At 42.5% G+C, this 15273-nt stretch overlaps 1 protein-coding gene across 2 annotated transcripts in view; it reads right to left on the reverse strand.

Moving 5' to 3' along the window:
- Nucleotides 1-3717, reverse strand: part of LOC118835500 (baculoviral IAP repeat-containing protein 2-like) — a 37846-nt gene extending 34129 nt beyond the window's left edge. The window contains exon 1 of one of the 2 annotated variants that reach the window (XM_036742687.1): nucleotides 3067-3717. The gene's annotated coding sequence lies outside the window, so the exon portion shown is untranslated. The remainder of the gene's footprint in view (nucleotides 1-3066) is intronic. The other variant, XM_036742686.1, reaches the window with a different exon arrangement.
- Nucleotides 3718-15273: the final 11556 nt, after the last annotated feature.

The following is a 15273-nucleotide window of genomic DNA, read 5'->3' on the forward strand; positions in this document are numbered from 1 at the left end:
AAATATTTTATAATGTCTACAGTAATTTTAAATGGAATTTCTTTCTATCTCTTGCTGTTGGGCTCCTCTGCTGAGCTTTTAAAGACCTTCACTACATGGTACACAACCTATCTTTCCAGCCTCATTGGCCATCATTTCCCCTCCCACTCTTTGATCCAGCCAAACTCGACTTCTATCCGTTCCTTTGTAGGCAATTACAGTGACAAGGAAATAGATTCTAATTTAGGAGGAAAAAGCCAAACAAAAGTTTTCATATCCAGGAAACAAACTATTCCTGAATGATGTCCCAAGTTCTTCTTCGTTCTCAGCACTTTTAAGCAATACTTTCATTTTCTGTATCCAGATCTACCATCCACCTCTTAAGAGCCACCATCTACTCACCTCCCAGACTCAAAACCTAGATGTCATTCTTCACTTCCCACTCGATCTCATCACCCCTATCCAAGCTGTTGCCAAAACCTGTTAATTTCACCTCTGCAACATCTCTCAAATACATGCCCTTCTCTCCTCTGCCATTCCCACCACCCGGGTGAAGGCTCTTATCTCCTCACACATAAACTACTGCAATCATCGCTGGTTTGTCAGCCTGCCAAAAGTCTCTCCCTAAGCTGCCAAAATGATTTCTGTACCATGACCATATCATCCTCTACTCAATAAACTCCACTGGCTCTCCATCACCTCCAAGATCAAATATATAATTCTATTTGACATTCAAAGTCCTTCATAACGTAGCCCAACCTCAACCCAAACCCCACCCTTCCTCCCCCAAAGCTTTTAGATCTCCAGTGACACTGGCCTCCTAGCAGTTCCTCTTACAAAACACTCCATCTCTTAATTCTGAGCATATTCTCTAGTTGTCTCCCATGCCTGCAATGCTCTTCCTCCTCACATCTGCCTCCTGGCTTCTCTTGCTTCCTTCAAGTCTCAATTAAAATCCTACCAACTCCAAATCTATATGCCAATGAAAAGCATTACTAAATTAAAGCTTTTTGTCATGTATTCCCTCAACTAAAAAATACTAAATGTATTTAACTACTCTGTGTATATTTGCACATGTTAACTGCATAATTACGCTCTATATATTATTATGTGTACTAGTCTCTCTCATTAGAATGGGAAAGCTCCTTACAAAGATTGTTACCTTCTTTGTACTTTATATCCTTAGCCCCTAGCACAGTGACTGGCATGTAATAGATGTTTAATTAAAAACATACTATTGTGACACTTTGACATTAAGAAGGAATCTTCACGCCAAAAAGGCAAAGAACCACTAGCCAGTCTTTGATATTGCTGCCCAAATCTTCCTAATGCACACATTCTGATCATGCTGCTCCTCCATTAAAAAACAAACCTCATTCTACAGAGTATCAATTCCTTATCCTGGTATTCAAGACGTTCCATAACTAGCTCCAACCGGTTTTCCCCTTTTACATATGATGCTACACACCAGCCAATCTGAACCACTTTCTATTCCCTAACTGCATCCTGCCCTTTCTCATTTCTGTGCATTTGCATGTGTAGTCTTAAAGCCTAAAATATATTTTCTCCAACCTCCCTATCCTCCACAAGGCCAAATTTGTTCAAATTTCTCCTTTCCCTCAAGGCTTAATTTAGATAAAACACCTTTTTCAAATTTCTCACAGCACTTTAGATTCTTCTTTATAAGTCTCCCATGTACTGGTTTATCTGTGCCTTTGTCACTCCACCTTCATTTAATTATAAGCTCCCCTAGAACTGGTGCAGTGCCTTGCTTATTTATTGACTTTGTAAATAAGATTGGCTCACATTTATACATTACTTTAAGGTTCACAGAGCACTGTCTCCACCAGGCAGGCAGTGCAAATATTATTGTCATTTTACAAATGAAGAAATAGGTTTAGAGAGGTTAAATGAGACTTGCTCAAAGTCACAGTATAAAAATCAGTATTCAAACACAGGTCTCTAGCACCCAGTTCCAATATCCTAAGTGCCTGGCACATAGTAAGTCTATAATAAATGCCTGTTGGGCAAGTTTTTAAATTATGCTACACTACAACTCTAGTTTAAATTATTATATGTGCAATCTCTCTTATCCTAACAGGTAGTATGACAGCGACAAAAGTCCTCAATTTGGAATCACAAGACCTGAGGTGGATCCCCTTTTGTGACAATGGACAAGTCACTTCACCCCTTTAGCCATCAATTTCTTCAAGTCAATCAGTAAACATTTATTAAGCACCTACTATTTGCCAGACCTTGTATTAAAAAAATGACAAAAAGTCTGAAATTTTTAACCCGGGGTCCATTTATTTTCTTAACTGTATTTCAATACAATTGACTTCCTTTATCATACTATGTATTTTATTTTCTGCATTTAAAAATAACGATACGAGGTGTTCATAAGCGTCACCAGATTGCCAAAGGGGTCCATCACATTCATTCACACACACATTCATTCATACATTTACACACACACACACACACACACACGGTTAATGACCTACATTACTAGAAGCAGATGATCTCTAAGAGTCCTTCCATCTCTAAAATCTTATGAACCGTACAGGATGCTACTAAAGATAAAGGTAAGGGTCTGGGAGAGACGGGTTATAAATAAGAAATATGCACTCTAGGGCTCTGATCACCAAATGAAAACTCTGCAAACACTTGGAAAGAAGTAGTAAAATTTAATAAACATTTATCAGATGCCTACGATGTGCGAAAGAAAACGGCGTGGCTTGGTATTCCCGTCTACGAAATGGGGACCGGGAAAAAAAATTAAAATTAAAAAGCATGCAACTGGGACATGCCCCGAACCTCGTACGACGGACAATTTCCTGTTGGGGGCAGCCCCGGCCAGGCCGCTCGCCAGCCCTCGGGCCCGCAGGAGGTCCGGCCTAGGGACCCGCCCCTCCCCTGGGCGTCCTCTCCGACCCCCTGGGGCGCTTCTTCCGGCAGGACCCGACCCGAGGGCACCTACAGTCCCGCGACCGCCGCCTCACCGCCACGTTCCCTCGGGCCTGGACACCCGCCTCCCCTCACACCCGGACCGCAGGGATCCAGGGAGGAAAAAAAGGTCGTACTCACCGCAGTCCCCGGGGGGCGTGGTTAGCAAAGGGAGAAAGAGACGCAGGTCCAGCTTCCAGGGCGGCCTCTCATCGGCCTCGGCTGCTCTCTCCCGGAGAGCTAAGGCTGTTAGGAGCCCCGGGCCAGGGTCAGTCGCTAGACCCGCACCGCTCCCAGAGACAGGCGCCCCCAGCCCTCTCCCGGCGGAGGCTGACGTCGCACTGACGTCATCACGCCCCCTCCTGCCTGGAGTAGAATGGGAAGCAGCTGCGCCAACCGCCACCCAGGGGGCGGGGGCGTAGGCGGGGGAGATGTGTGAGTGGACTGGGCTGCGGAGCCAGAAACTCTGTGGGGATGAAATGGAGGGGGTGGGAGTGAAAAGAAGCCGCCGGGCAATTGGCTAAACTGGGTCGTAGGCTACGCCGGGGGAGTAAATAAAATCGACACGTTTTTCTGTTGTGAGTTTCCCACTCACATTACTCACTCGCATCACTCGATTATGTGGGATTACCTACACAGGGTTTCGCCCCTTGGTTTTTTCCCCAAGGCAAACCCTGGCCAGAGCGTAAAGAGGCCCAAATGGGGACGAATCTGTTTCAAACGATAACCAGAGCCGCTTTAGGGCAGGTGAGGGCCTGCGTCGTCCGATGCCTGCGCATGCGCGGGTTGCCCCTAGAGACACAGCCTTCTCCGCACAGACCTGTGCTTGTAACCTGTTTTTTCAGCTTATGTAACCTTCACATTCGCACTTCCTCCACTCGCCGAATTCCCAATTCATCCTCTTTTTGAGGGCGAAAGCAAGCCCTTCTTTTCAGGGGAACTTGCTGAGGGACACGATAAGAGCTCCTGTTAGGCCTGCAGTAGTAAGTAACCAGTCGGCTGGGGGAATTCCAGGACCCTCAACCATTTCCTGTTTCCTACGTCTTCACGGCCTGACAAGCCACTTTACATCCTGTAATAGAAAAGAAATGTCATATCCCCCTAGTGAGCAAAAACAAGAACCTCCACATCTATTGAGAATTGGTTCTGAGTTTCGTTTATCAGATGCAAATGACAAACACATAAGGCAGGGGGAAAAAGTCATACTGAAAGAGAATATAAGATCATAGTGCCGGCAAGGGACCTCGGAGGTCATCTAGGGAGAATGATGCTTTCATTTTATAGACAAGAAAACTGAGGCCACGGAAGATGAAATTATTTCTCTGAAGTTCCAGAAGTGATGACTGTAAACCTAGGTTTTCTGACCCTAAATCATGTGTTCTTTCCCCTACACTCACTGTCTCTCGTGGCTTCAACTATCTCCATATATCTCTAGTTATCCTGGCTACCTCTAGACCTGTCCATTGGACTAATCTTAGGTATCCGACTGATGCTTCAGATTAAACGTGTCAAAATTGAATTAGTTGTGTATTATATTTATTGCATAAACATCATCTCTACAGTATATCTGTTAGCCCCTTGACATTAGGACCTGTGTCTTATTCATCTTTGAATTTCCCTAGTGTTGTACCAGAAGCGAGGGAGACACACCACAGAGTATAAGTTTTAGGTGGAGAATTTATTAGCCCGCGGCCATTGGGGTAGGGCACCACAAATCAATGGCAATGTGTTGAAGTGAAAGGGTAGTTTGTATAGAGAATTTACATGCCAAGTCACAGGGTGGTCTGGGGGTACAGGAACAAAGGTCCTGGCTGATCAAAGATTCAGTCAGGTTATTGTACTAGTGGGATAATCTCATTTACATTCCTTGGTGGAGTCACTGAGCCCCAGGGATATCTGCTAGAAAGGGTCTGCCGGGTTATCCTTCAGTGGGATGGTCCTATCTATTGACATTCCTTGGAGTCATGGAGTCCCAGGGGGTTTGCTAAATGCCAAAGATATCTGAGTCCATTCTTTCTGGGGGTGCTTGTCAGTAGCTAGGGGTTTCTCAGGGGTTCCTAATTTTCCTTGTATTACATTAGCAACCCCTTTACTATTAAAGCCTAGTAATTATTTTCTGATTGATTAACAGTTGCCAAAAGGAGAAGCATACCTACTCTTGTAGAGCCATTAGACAAGGGTGGAGAACCTTAGGCTTAGAAGCCAAGTGTGGCCTCAAACCTGAAGCAGGAGAATTAGCTGATTCACTGACAAAGGGACTGCTAAAGGCCACTACCCAAAGTTACAACTCTAGACCACCGTGAAGCTAAGCAGATTAGCTGAAGGGCAACCCTGAAAATCTGTTTTCATTATGGAACATTCCTCATATTCAAAGCAACTACTTTAACCAAATCTTTCCACTACTATGAACTTTTCCTTACATTCATATTTTTTTAATTTAAATTTATTTATTTAACATATTTAGTTTTCAGCATTAATTTTCACAAGAGTTTGAATTACAAATTTTCTCCCCATTTCTACCCTTCCCCCCACTCCAAGATGGCATATATTCTGGTTGCCCTGTTCCCCAGTCAGCCCTCCCCTCTGTCACCCCCCTCCCCTCACATCCCCTTTTCCCTTCCTTTCTTGTAGGGCAAGATAAATTTCTACACCCCTTTGCCTGTGTATCTTATTTTCTAGCTGCATGCAAAAACTTTTTTTGTTGTTTTTGAACATCTGTTTTTAAAACTTTGAGTTCCAAATTCTCTCCCCTCTTCCCTTCCCACCCACCCTCCCTAAGAAGTCAAGCAGTTCAACATAGGCCACATGTGTATCATTATGTATAACCCTTCCACAATACTCATGTTGTGAAAGACTAACTGTATTTTGCTCCTTCCCAACCCATCCCCCTTTATTGAATTTTCTCCCTTGACCCTGTCCCCTTTCAAAAGTGTTTGTTTTTGATTACCTCCACCCCCATCTGCCTTCCCCTCCATCAACCCCCCCTTTTTTTTATCTTCTTCCCTCTTCTTTCCTGTGGGGTGAGATACCCAATTGGGTATGTATGGTATTCCCTCCTCAGGCCAAATCTGATGAGGGCAAGATTCACTCATTCCCCCCTCACCTTCCCTCTCCGCTCCTCCCACAGAACTGCTTCCTTTTGCCCCCTTTATTCGAGATAATCCACCCCATTCTATCTCCCCCTATCTCCCTCTCTCATCCCCTTAATTTGATTTTCTTTTAGATATCTTCCCTTCATCTTCAACTCACCCTGTGTCTGCTCTCTCTCTCTCTCTCTATATATATACACATAGATATATACATACATACATATTCACTTATATATATATATACATAAACATATATATATATGCATATTCCCTTCAGCTACCCTAATACTGAGGTCTTATGAATCATACATGTCATCTTTCAATGTAGAAATGTAAACAAAACAGTTCAACTTTAGTAAGTCCCTTGCAATTTCTTTTCCTTGTTCTTTTTCTTGATTACCGTTTCATGCTTCTCTTGATTCTTGTGTTTGAAAGTCAAATTTTCTATTCAGTTCTGGTCTTTTCACTGAGAAAACTTGAAAGTCCTATATTTTCTTGAAAATCCATATTTTACCTTAGAGCATGATACTCAGTTTTGCTGGGTAGGTGATTCTAGGTTTTAATCCTAGCTCCATTGACCTCCGGAATATCGTATTCCAAGCCCTTCGATCTCTTAATGTAGAAGCTGCCAGATCTTGGATTATTCTGATTGTGTTTCTACAATACTCAAATTGTTTCTTTCTGGCTGCTTGCAATATTTTCTCCTTGATCTGGGAGCTCTGGAATTTGGTGACGATAATCCTAGGAGATTTCTTTTGGGGGTCTATTTGAGGAGGCAATCTGTGGATTCTTTCAATTTCTATTTTGCCCTGTGGCTCTAGAATATCAGGGAAGTTCTCCTTGATAATTTCTTGAAAGATGATATCTAGGCTCTTTTTTTGATCATGGCTTTCAGGTAGTCCAATAATTTTTAAATTGTCTCTCCTGGTTCTGTTTTCCAGGTCAGTGGTTTTTCCAATGAGATATTTGACATTGTCTTCCATTTTTTCATTCCTTTGGTTCTGTTTTGTAATATCTTGATTTCTCATAAAGTCACTAGCTTACACTTGCTCCAATCTAATTTTTAAAGTAGTATTTTCTTCAGTGGTCTTTGGGACCTCCTTTTCCATTTGGCTAATTCTGCCTTTCAAGGCATTCTTCTCCTCATTGACTTTTTGGAGCTCTTTTGCCATTTGAGTTAGTCTATTTTTTAAGGTGTTGTTTTCTTCAGTGTATTTTTCAGTATTTTTTTTGGGTCTCCTTTAGCAAGTCATTGACTTGTTTTTCATGGTTTTCTCGCATCCTTCTCATTTCTCTTCCCAATTTTTCCTCTACTTCTCTAACTTGCTTTTCCAAATCCTTTTTGAGCTCTTCCATGGCCTGGGACCAGTTCATGTTTTTTTTGGAGGTTTCTGTTGTGGGCTCTTTGACTTTGTTAACTTCTTCTGTCTGTATGTTTTGGTCTTCTTTGTCACCAAAGAAAGAATCCAAAGTCTGAGACTGAATCTGGGTGCGTTTTCGCTGCCTGGCCATATTCCCAACCAACTAACTTGACCTTTGAGTTTTTCAGCGGGGTATGACTGCTTGTAGACTAAAGAGTTCTATGTTCCACGTTTGGGGGGGATGTGCCAACTCTGCCACACCAGCACTGCTCCTTCCCCAAGAACCCCCAACACGGACTGGGCTTAAATCTTCAGCAGGCTGTGCACTCCTGCTCTGATCCGCCACTTAATTCCTCCCACCAGGTGGGCCTAGGGCCGGAAGCAACAGCAGCTGTAGCTGCCCCCGGGGCTGGTAGCCGAACCGCAAACTCCTAAAGAGGGTTTGGGTTGAGGGGTGCTCGACACCCCAGAAGAATTCAACTCAAGCTTTCTCAGCCAAGGGAAAAGATAAAGTTTATTAAGAGTTAGCCAAATAGGCCTGCCCCAAGAGATCCCACCCCTTGTGATGCCTGTAAGGAAAGCCGGCCAGATCAATCTGAGCTAGATTGGATCTGACCACCTTCATAGAGGCAAGATGGAGATTATATACACAAAGATTGTGGGAGGGATTGAGGGGTGGTCTGGGGTGACCAGAGGAGGGGTTTAGGGAGGACTTGAGGAGGAGTCTAAGGAGGAGCTTGATGGGACCAAGATGAGGTCAGACTCCAGGGTGGGAAATAGCTGAAGGCTACATGGAAATGACAGACAATAGAGGGCTAGGGTAACAGAGCTAGGGTATAGATATTTTGATCAGGATTAAGGATGGGAAACAGGATTAAGGGTGGGAAACAGCTGGACAATACAGGGCTGGGCAAGGTAAACATTTGGGCCTAATGGTTATAGCCTCAGGCCAAGGCCAGATCAAGTGGGAAGATTCAAGGAGAGTTCAAGGGTTCAAGGGGTTCCCAGAGACTGTGCCCTCATCACTTCCACTCCCGCAGCTATTCCCACTAACCTTCTCCGCTGTCTTTGGTGTTTGTGGGTTGAGAAGTCTGGTAACTGCTTCAGCTCACTGATTCAGGGTGGTAGGGCACATTCCGCCCGGCTCCTGGTCTGATTGGTCCTCACTGCTCACACTGGGCTCTGCTCCAGTCCACTCCCAGCTCCCAACTCCCAGCTCCGTGTGAGATAGACCTCACCCAGAGACCATCCAGGCTGTCCTGGGCTGGAGCCCTGCTTCCCTCTGCTGTTTTGTGGGTTCTGCCATTCTAGAATTGGTTCAGAGCCATTTTTTATAGGTTTTTGGAGAGACTCGGCAGGGAGCTCACACTAGTCACTGCTTTCCGGCCGCCATCTTGGCTCCGCCCCTACATTCATATTTTTTAAACGCCTCCACTCTCTCCTCACCCCCACCTTCTGTACTCTTTCTCTGCTGCAATTCCCAATATACTTTCTCATTCTTTCCTGTATTTTATCTGCTATAATTCTCCTCTTTCCATTCTGACAAGGTTTGGGGGTGCTGAGACCCCAAGAATGCCAAGGCAGAGTTGCCTAGAATGAATTCACACACACAAGCTTTCTCTTAATCAAGTGACAGAGCTTATTGTAATGCTTTAGCAAAAGCAGACAAAGGTCCTTATGGAAACCTGGGGGAGACTGAGAATGGTGCTGTGGTTTATATGGAAAAGGGGCATGGGAAAGGAATGCCAGGGATACTGATTAGGTAATCTAAGGGTCCAGGTGTCTTTGGGAGCTATGGATGGGAAAGTGTAGGGAGTATACCAGACATCGAGGGAGTTGTCGGAGGCATGGATCTTAGGGATCTGGTGGGAGGAAGAGTCCTTGGGCCAGCCATGGACAAAAATCCTTGGGCCAGGAACCCCTCTGTCTGTTCTGATAAGAGAATGTGTTCTGCAACAAGACAAAGCTTTCTCACAGGATAGGGGCCTACTGAGAAATTGGGAGGCTACCAGAGACATGATCTTAGGGCTGAGGCCTCAGCACCCTATCAATTACAGCTACCAAAAAACTCCCTTAGAACTATCCCTATACAGCTATGCGCAGAGTATGGGTACACGGCAGCCCCACCTTATTGCATAATCGATTCAAGGTCTGAGGAGTTTCCCTTTTCTTTTGGAGAAAAGGCCTTGGCGAGGTATGCAATCTCTTTCTAATCCAAACCCCTTGAAACAGTAAGACTCTCAAGGATATCTGAAAGCCAATGTTTTCTCTAAAGAGGCTTCATTGGAACGAAACTGATTCTTGCCAAGGCCTACACATTTACCCCAGCCCTGCAGCTGGGGTAAACTATTAACTATTAATTAACTAGTAAGCCCTACCCCTTTGACTAACATAATAGTGATCAGAACACTAACTTTAGATATAGTATATACATAAGCATTTCTTATTTTTGTTCAATTGTTCAGTCATATCCAACTCTTCATGACCCCATGAGCCATAACTTGGCAGGCCTTTCTATTCTTCACTATGTCCCAGGGTCTGTACAAGCTCATGTTAATTGCTTCTGTGACACTATCGATCTCATCCCCTTCTCCTTTTGCCTTCAATCTTTCCCAACATTAAGGTCTTTTCCAATGAATCCCATCTTCTCATTATGTGGCCAAAGTATTTAAGCTCCAGCCTCAGTATTTGACTTTCCAGTGAATAGTCTGAATTAATTTCTAAATAGCTCTGAATTTCTAATAGTTCTCAATTAATTAAAAAGTATTAACTGATTTGATCTCCTTGCTAACCAAATATGAAAAGTCTTCTCTGGCACCACAATTCAAAAGCATTGATTCTGCTGTGCTCAGCTTGCCTACTTATAGTCCAATTCTAACAGCCATACATTGCTACTGGGAAAAACATAGCCTTGACAATACAAACCTTTCTCTGCTTTTTTAGTATTCAGGTACTATAAATGAAAAATCTTCCTCCAAATCTTTTTGGAAACACAATAAATCCCAGAATCTCATTTTCAAGAGACCTCAGAAATCATCTAGTCTAATCCATACCTGAACAGAAGTCCCCTTTAGAAATAAAAAAGGCTTCAAATTTTAAAAAAGGCAAGGGAAGAGAGAAACTTCCTATATGCCTACCAATATATATCATTAAGAGTAGCTACTTTGGGGGCGGAGCCAAGATGGCAGCTGGAAAGCAAGGACTTGCCTAAAGTTCTGTCCCTGGACCCTCCAAATGCCTATAAAAGAATGGCTCTGAACAAATTCTAGAACTGCAGAACCCACAAAATAGCAGAGGGAAGCAGGGCTCCAGCCCACGACAGCCTGGATGGTTCCTGGGTAAGGTCTTTCCCAGCATGGGCCATGCCCAGACCAACCAGACCAGGAGCCAGGTGGAACAGGTCCTAGCACCCTGAATCAGTGAGCTGTGGGAGTTGCCAGACTTCTCAACCCACAAACACCAAAGACAACAGAGAAGGTTAGTGGGAAAAACTGTGGGGACAGAGTGAAAGGAGTTCGTGGTTTGCCCACCACCCTGGGAAGTGGTGGAGGTGATAACAGCTCTGAGGCTACTTACAGAGCTACAGCTGCAGTTGCTTGCAGCCCCAGGCCCACCTAGTGGGAGGAATTAAATGGTGGATCAGAGGGGAAGTGCAGAGCCTGCTTAGATCTGAGTTGCGATCTGGGTTGGCAGTTCTTGGGGGCGGAGTAGCGCTGGTATGGCTGTGTAAAAATAGCTCTGAAAACAACAACACAGCCCCTTAAACTTGGGACAAAGTACTCTCTACTCTACAAGAAGTCATACCCCAACAAAAAACTCAAGGGTCAAATAGTTGGCTGGGAATATGAACAGGCAGCAAAAACAGTCTCAGATTCAGACTCAGACTTTGGAATCTTTCTTTGTTGACAAAGAAGACCAAAACATACAGCCAGAAGATGTCAACAAAGTCAAAGACCCTAAAACAAAAGCCTGCAAAAAAAACCATGAACTGGTCTCACTCAGGCCATGGAAGAGCTCAAAAAGGATTTGGAAAAGCAAGTGAGAGAAGTAGAGGAAAAATTGGGAAGAAAAATGAGAGTGATGCAAGAAAACACAAAAAACAAGTCAATAACTTGCTAAAGGAGACCCAAAAAAAATACTGAAGAAAATTACACCTTAAAAAATAGACTAACTCAAATGGCAAAAGAGCTCCAAAAAGCCAATGAGGAGAAGAATGCCTTGAAAGGCAGAATTAGCCAAATGGAAAAGGAGGTCCAAAAGACCACTGAAGAAAATACCACCTTAAAAATTAGATTGGAGTAAGTGGAAGCTAGTGACTTTATGAGAAATCAAGATATTATGAAACAAACAAAGGAATGAAAAAATGGAAGACAATGTGAAATATCTCATTGGAAAAACCACTAACCTGGAAAACAGATCCAGGAGAGAGAATTTAAAAATTAGTGGATTACCTGAAAGCCATGATCAAAAAAAGAGCCTAGATATCATCTTTCAAGAAATTATCAAGGAGAACTTCCCTGATATTCTAGAGCTACAGGGCAAAATAGAAATTGAAAGAATCCACAGATTGCCTCCTCAAATAGATCCCAAAAAGAAATCTCCTAGGAATATTGTCGCCAAATTCCAGAGCTCCCAGATCAAGGAGAAAATACTGCAAGCAGCCAGAAAGAAACAATTTGAATATTGTGGAAACATAATCAGGGTAATACAAGATCTAGCAGCTTCTACATTAAGGGATCAAAGGGCTTGGAATATGATATTCCAGAGGTCAATGGAGCTAGGATTAAAACCAAGAATCACCTACCCAGCAAAACTGAGTATCATGCTCCAAGGCAAAATATGGATTTTCAATAAAATAGACGACTTTCAAGCTTTCTCAGTGAAAAGACCAGAGCTGAATAGAAAATTTGACTTTCAAACATAAGAATCAAGAGAAGCATGGAAACGTAAACAAGAAAGAGAAATCATAAGAGACTTACTGAAGTTGAAGTGTTTTGTTTACATTGCTACATGGAAAGATGATGTGTATAATTCATGAGACCTCGGTATTTGGGTAGCTGAAGGGAATATACACACATACATACATACATGTATATATATATATACATGTATATATATACATGTATATATGTGTGTGTGTGTGTGTGTGTGTAGACAGAGGGCACAGGGTGAGTTGAATATGAAGGGATGATATCTAAAAAAAAATCAAATTAAGGGATGAGAGAGGAATATATTGAGAGAGGGAGAAAGGGAGAGATAGAATGGGGTAAGTTATCTCACATAAAAGTGGCAAGAAAAAGCAGTTCTGTAGGAAGGGAAGAGGAGTCAGGTAAAGGGGAATGAGTGAATCTTGCTCTCATCAGATTTGACCTGAGGAGGGAATACCATACATACTCAATTGGGTATCTTACCCCACAGGAAATAAGGAGGAAGGGGATAAAAAAGGGGGGATGATAGAAGGGAGGGCAGATAGGGGGAGAAGGTAATCAAAAGCAAACACTTTCGAAAAGGACAGCATCAAAGAAGAAAATTGAATGTAGGGGGGTAGGATAGGAAGGAGCAAAATATGGTTAGTCTTTCACAACATGAGTATTGTGGAAGGGTTTTGCATAATGATACATGTGTGGCTTATGTTGAATTGAATGCCTTCTTAGGGAGGGTGAGTGGGGAGGGGAGAGGGGAGAGAATTTGGAACTCAAAGTTTTAAAAGTGGATGCTCAAAAAAAAGTTTTTACATGCAACTAGGAAATAAGATATACAGGCAAGGGGGCATAGAAATCTATCTTGCCCTACAAGAAAGTAAGGGAAAAGGGAATTGGGGGGAGTGGGGTGACAGAAGGGAGGGCTGACTGGGGAATGGGGCAATCAGAACATATGCCATCTTGGAGTGGGGGGAGGGTAGAAATAGGGAAAAATTTGTAATTCAAACTGTTGTGGAAATCAATGCTGAAAACTAAAATTATTTTTAAAATAAATAATAATTTTAAAAAAAAGAGTAGCTACATTGTAGGAAGACTAGCAGTAGAAATTCAGAAGAGACAAAAATCTGAGGGGGAAAAAGCCAGCAATAAACATGTGTCTTACAGATGATTATATACAAATATACAATTTATAGGTAACAAGAAAGGTAAACCTGTTTTTAAATGCAAGGGAGCAGATTTGACCCTACCCACAATTGGTAGCTTTGCTATCCTTTGTTACCCCTGGTTTCATGTGGGGTGTTTGGGGTAATCAAATATAGCTCTAATTCCCATTCAGTGCATTCCCTACCAACTGACCAGGCAGGGAGCAGAAATCAAATACTCAAGCATTTAATTAGGACCAAAGAGCAAAGTAAGTAACAAGGGAAAAATAAGTGGAATCATTTTCAGTGCAGCCCTCGATAAATGAAGAGGTAGAATATGCATGTAGAGGATGGGAATATTCCATAGAAAATTCATATTCTCTACTGGTATGTCTCCTCTCAACATCAAAAGAAAGGAATGAAATTTGCTAACGTTTTGGGTGAATCCCCTGTGGCAAACTTGTGGAAAGGCATAGTAGAGTCACACAGGATGAGTAAGTATGGTTCATTCTTCACTGGTAAAAGAAAATCTACCTGAAATAATATTCATTTGAACATTTGAGTACAGCATTTTAAAGTTTTCAAAGTGCTTTAGATATTGCATAGAGCTGGGACAGCTAGGTGGCACAGTGAGTAGAGCACCGGCCCTGGAGTCAGGAGGACCTGAGTTCAAATCCAGACTCAGATACTTGACACACTTCCTAGCTATGTGACTTTGGGCAAGTCACTTAACCCCAATTGCCCTGCCTTCCCCCCTCAAAAAAATTTTTAAAAAAATATATTGTGTAGAGCCTCAAAACACATATGAGGTAGGTATTGAAGATATCATTATCCCCATTCTACCAATTAGGAAATCAAGGCTCAGAGAAGCTAAGAAACTTTCCAATGGCCATTAAAGAAATAAGTGGGATTTGAACCCAGATTTTCCCAACTCTAGATCTGACAAATATGTTGTACTGAGTATGTCACTATCTTGATGACAAATCTTCAATGTCTTTTTATTGCCTTTAAGATAAAACACAAACTCCTCAGCTTTTCATTTAAAGCCTTCCAAAATCCTAATTCTAACCCTCCAACTCTAACCTCAAACCCTAACTCTAACCCTAACCTAACATACTCAGAACAATGTATTTGTCAGATTATTTTGGCAACTGTTTGAAGGATGGGAGAGGAAAAATACTGAAAGCATGGAGACCAATTAGGCTAATTGTTAAGAGGTAATGAGGCCCTGAATTAGGATGGTAGCTGAATATAGAGAAGGCTACAGATGCAGAAGATCTGGGGACAGAATCAACAAAATTCAAGGATGACTGGCAGTTGTGAACCTAAGTCACCTGACAGAAAGAGGAAAGTTTGAACAACTGGCTCAAAAGAGAAGAGACCAGGAGAAGACACTGAATGGTTTTGAGGTGTGGAGTAGGGAAAAATTACCTCATTAATGGATAGATGACTTTGATTTTCTCAGTAAAGTAGGGAAGGAGAAGTAGCATGGAGAAGTAGCATAGGGAAGTAGCAAGAGGAAGAGTTCTGGAACAGTTAATAAAGGAATGCAATATTTATATCAGGGAAAAATAAAAGGATTACTGGGCAGTAATGAGGGTCAAGTTAAGATTAGATAATTTTTATTGGACCCAATTGGCATGCTTGCATGACTTCTCTCAGTAGCATTCAGCAGTACAGGAATAGAAATAAAGAAAGTAGATGGTGGGGATAACTCAAGATTGAGGTTTGTCAAGGTATAAGCAGCAAAAGTATAAAAAGGCCAGGTAAACAAGAACACAGGACAGTTAAACTCCTCAACTACAGGGTCAAGACTATGAAATGAGACTCTGGA

This window comes from Trichosurus vulpecula, chromosome 2, assembly GCF_011100635.1.
Source record: "Trichosurus vulpecula isolate mTriVul1 chromosome 2, mTriVul1.pri, whole genome shotgun sequence".
Classification (NCBI taxonomy): Eukaryota; Metazoa; Chordata; class Mammalia; order Diprotodontia; family Phalangeridae; genus Trichosurus; species Trichosurus vulpecula.